The sequence below is a fragment of the Periplaneta americana genome, chromosome 17 (assembly GCF_040183065.1).
Source record: "Periplaneta americana isolate PAMFEO1 chromosome 17, P.americana_PAMFEO1_priV1, whole genome shotgun sequence".
In the NCBI taxonomy this organism is placed as follows: domain Eukaryota; kingdom Metazoa; phylum Arthropoda; class Insecta; order Blattodea; family Blattidae; genus Periplaneta; species Periplaneta americana.
The window spans coordinates 56,707,968-56,712,417 of NC_091133.1; the positions used below are offsets into that span (position 1 = coordinate 56,707,968).

General features: G+C 35.5%; 3 non-coding genes across 3 annotated transcripts; all 3 read left to right on the plus strand.

Annotated features, from left to right (window-relative positions):
• The first annotated feature begins 3,639 nt into the window (after positions 1 to 3,639).
• On the plus strand, positions 3,640 to 3,711 carry TRNAD-GUC (transfer RNA aspartic acid (anticodon GUC)). The gene has a single exon. It is a non-coding gene; the product is annotated as a tRNA-Asp (tRNA).
• A 123-nt stretch (positions 3,712 to 3,834) lies between these two features.
• Positions 3,835 to 3,906, plus strand: TRNAD-GUC (transfer RNA aspartic acid (anticodon GUC)). Its single transcript has one exon. It is a non-coding gene; the product is annotated as a tRNA-Asp (tRNA).
• Positions 3,907 to 4,119: 213 nt separating this feature from the next.
• TRNAD-GUC (transfer RNA aspartic acid (anticodon GUC)) lies at positions 4,120 to 4,191 on the plus strand. Its single transcript has one exon. It is a non-coding gene; the product is annotated as a tRNA-Asp (tRNA).
• Positions 4,192 to 4,450: the final 259 nt, after the last annotated feature.

Sequence of the window (4,450 nt, forward strand, 5' to 3'; positions counted from 1 at the left end):
ATCCTAACATTAATAACTTGAATCCGAAATGGACAGACTACAACTTTATTCACATCCGCCACTTGTTTTATTCATCATTACACGAATGTAACAGAGAAGCCATTACATCTTTTTAGTACCACCCGTTGTCACCCGTGTTGCCGTGTACCACTCGATACTACGTTTTGTTTTGACAGACGTCACAAAGCATGGTCTACTCTATCCATTAACCCTGCTCTAACCCAAAGTATCGTATTTAACTGGAGACTGAAAAGTATTTTTATGTCCTTTTATCTCCCTGCACAACAGTTAATTCATTTACTGCAAAAGTCTATCTTTTAGATTAAAAACCCGCGGGTCAGAAGCTGCTGGAATATTAAACAAATGTACGAATGAGGTTAAAGTCGGCTCAGAATGAATTTCGTGATTAAGTCTATTCGTAAATTCACGAAACAAGGACACAACGCGCATCTGGCTTGATGAATGTACTTCCAGCAGTGAAAGTAATGAAAAGCCTGCACTATAATCTAAAAAAGATTAAGTCCACTAGACAGAAGTCGACTGTGATCTATAATAGTTATATTCACAAAGGAAATACTATTAAAAGCATATATCAACGAAACCATACTACAGTAATGATTCCTTTTACTTCTCTTTCTCAATTTAATGCTTTTACTTTGCATTATCTTTACTAAATCTGGCTTGGACATTATCCTACTTTTTTCTCCTTCATGCCTTTGTCACGTCTTCCAATTTTATTATTTCCTCTCTTTCTCTTTCCCTTAATATGCTCATTGTTTCCTCCCAATTCTCCTGTTTTTTCTTACTTCTTGTCCTTGTGCTCTTTCTCCATTTGCACCTCTTGAGGAGTGATAGGAGGAAAAAGAATAAAGTGCATAAGATTTGCTGATTTGGCGCATAGGAAAGACTGGAGAGAACTAGGTTTGCAGAGGAAGATCTGCCCTTGGACAGAACACTATGAATCAGTGAATCTTCGAGTTATTCTTTTCGTCCATTTCGTTAAACCATACATTTTATATGTTATTTTGCTGCACTATACAATTTCCTCAGACGCAGTTATTAGGTTTTACAAGTAAGCCAACAAATGTTATTCCAATTTCTAAATTTTCACACCAATTAATCTTAACATTTTACCACACATTTCTTACAATGTGGACATGCAATACACAAATATCCACTTTGATATTCCAATTAGTTTGGTTATAATTGATTTATTTTTTATAATGATTTATAATCTCTAAAACCTTGTGTTATACTAGTAGACTATATTGCATATCTCATCTGTATATATTTCATCTAGACTGTGACTATGAATTAAGATTTTATAATAGTATTAAGTTTTTTGACTTGTTCCATATTCTAGCTGTAAGCAATGTATGAATACCATGGAATGTTAATAAATACAATACAATACAATACAGTAATTGTCCCAATTTTCAAAGTTTACTTAATTTTTCCTTAAATTTATATTTAATCTATTCCTGATGCATGTATGCAAATATGACATGTTTTACATATTTTTCCAAATACTTTTCAGAAAAAAATATTTAACCTTTTAGTTGTTAATTTAATAAAATGTATCACATCCTCAACACATGGTGATTTAAATACTTTCAAGCAGAAGAAAACATGTGTCAGTTTACTTCACATGCTTTTTTGACTTTACGCAAAATTTCACTGAGATTGGAAGAAAACTGCATTCATTAGAGCATTTTGAATGTTACAAAATGTTAAAATTGGAAAATCGAGAAAACGAGTATCAAAAGTACAGCATGTATATGATGGGTATACAGGATGTAAGGGTAGAAGTACCATTATTTTAACTGATGATTGTTCATGTCATAAGGAAGAAAAAACTGTCCTCAATTTTTTTCTAATTGCAATATTTAACTAATTATTAAAGTTTGCAATATTAGGTGCTTGGCAACGTTGCTGGACGGGGAGGAGGAGGTTTAAAAGCGGATACAGACATACCGGTACAAAACAGATGCTCTGTTCTAATGCAGGGGCGGACTGTTGTTTACATAAAACGAACAGCAAATACAAGCTTTAAATCTCATTAATAAAACTTTATGGTAAATTTCCATTTTATTTAACAATATTGGCAATATTTGTCCATTTCTTATTGTATGTCTAAAAAATAAACAATAATGGTTTACTGCACAAAATCACACGAACTTTTTTTAAATGCAATAGGCTATTTTAATCTCTCCCGCTTCCATAAAGCAGTACCATTTTTTTTAGAAATTTGTGTTTGTGTAATTTTCGAAAAGAGGTAACAGACTCCTAGTTTCTAAATCGTTAAGAAATCGCTACAAACTTTCACCGATTAGGTAACCTTCATTGCGGAAGACACGAACGGTACATCATCTTGCCTCACTTGAATTATGAAGACTTTCTCCATAAATTAATAACATATGACATTCCTATACTGTGAATGACATTGTAAGTTGTTTATCGAATACCTGGTACCGAACTGTCACACGCTCAGCAGTAGACCTATGGACCGGGAGCTTGAACTCAGCTGATATGTACGTACGTCTGTGCAGAGTACTGTCTACTGAACACGTTGCCACGTCTCTCACTCCAGAATATTAACAAATTTAAGCATTCAATTTGATTTAATTTCACGAAAACGTAATAGAACACACAAATATGTATTTGAACTGATATTAACTCTTTGCTGGATAATACCTGCTGATGTAACTGTTTTCTTAATTTTACTAACGATATAAGCAGTATAACGCGAATAAAATAAGAGAAGAAATATTTTTTTCTGGGAAAACTATCAAGTTTTGACCCTATTTTGTATGGAAATTTTTTGATCCTGTAGACCGTCCCCAACGACTGTGAAAAGGACGGCACTTATACCCCTTACACCCTGTATACTATCGATATACTTCCTTCCTATACAGATCTACCACACACATTTTTCTCCTACGTAACAGCGCGAAATATGAACTGAATGAAAAGTAAAATTAGTTAGAATCAAGAACAATATCTATCAGAATGTCAGCTTAAAGGGCTGCAGCTCGACGCACACGCTGATACCTTTATATTCATTCTGAGGAGCTTTAATTATCATAGGGCCAAAATAAGCACGTATTTAGAAAACTGACACATATTTTTTTAATTTCCTTCAGAGTTAAAAACAAAATTTGCTTTTTTTTTTTAAATGGTTGTTTCGTTATTTTCATCTATCCATGGCCTTGATCTAATGTTTCCAAGTATCAATTTATATATCTGAATTATCGAAATATTTATGTTACTGCACAGGAATTCGCCTTTCAGCTCTATTCACATGCACGGTTTAGTGTTGCGAACAAAAATGCCAAAGGATGCGGACTGTTAAATACAATTACTGATGTCGCGGCAAATGAATGGGTTATATAATAGATGAAAGTCTAGGCTTTACTGGTGTGAGAGAGAAAAACGTTTAACTGTTCTATACAAGAACTCCTGAAAATAAAGACAATTTGGAATGTCATTACTCAATAGGCCTAAACATTTTCATTACACTATTTTAATAATTTGATCACTGTTGATTTGGTGAATTTGTTATATAAACAAGTTTTCCTGTGTTCTTTTACTTTGCAAATCAATATTTCAGGTATAACTCCCTGTAAAGTCGGTTAGAGTTCCCGGGTAGCTCAATGGTAGAGCGTTGGTACGTCAAACCAAAGGTCCCGGGTTCGATACCCGGCTCCGGAACAATTTTTCCCTCGAAATTATTCAAATCAACTTTACAGGGAGTTATACCTGAAATATTGATTTGCATAATACACGTCACTGTTCGTTAACAGAAAACCACAATTTAAGTCAGTCGGTTAGAGTTCCCGGGTAGCTCAGTGGTAGAGCGTTGGTACGTCAAACCAAAGGTCCCGGGTTCGATACCCGGCTCCGGAACAATTTTTCCCTCGAAATTATTCAAATCAACTTTACAGGGAGTTATGCCTGAAATATTGATTTGCATAACACACGTCACTGTTCGTTAACAGAAAACCACAATTTAAGTCACACGGAGTTAGTGTGCACTCGAAGTTGGTTGCTTGACGGTTGTCAGCCCACTTTGAGGTCTGTGGATATAGAGGGAAAAATTGGATCGGTGTCGGTTAGAGTTCCCGGGTAGCTCAGTGGTAGAGCGTTGGTACGTCAAACCAAAGGTCCCGGGTTCGATACCCGGCTCCGGAACAATTTTTCCCTCGAAATTATTCTTTTACTTTGTTATTTAACGACGCTGTATCAACTACTATGTTATTTAGCGTCGATGGAATTGGTGATAGCAAGATGGTATTTGGCGTGATGAGGCCGAGGATTCGGCATAAATTACCTGACATTCGCCTTACGGTTGGGAAAACACCAGAAAAACCCAACCAGGGTATCAGCCCAAACGGAAATCGAACCAACGCTCGAACGCAACTCCGGATCGGCAGGCAAATGCCTCAGCCGA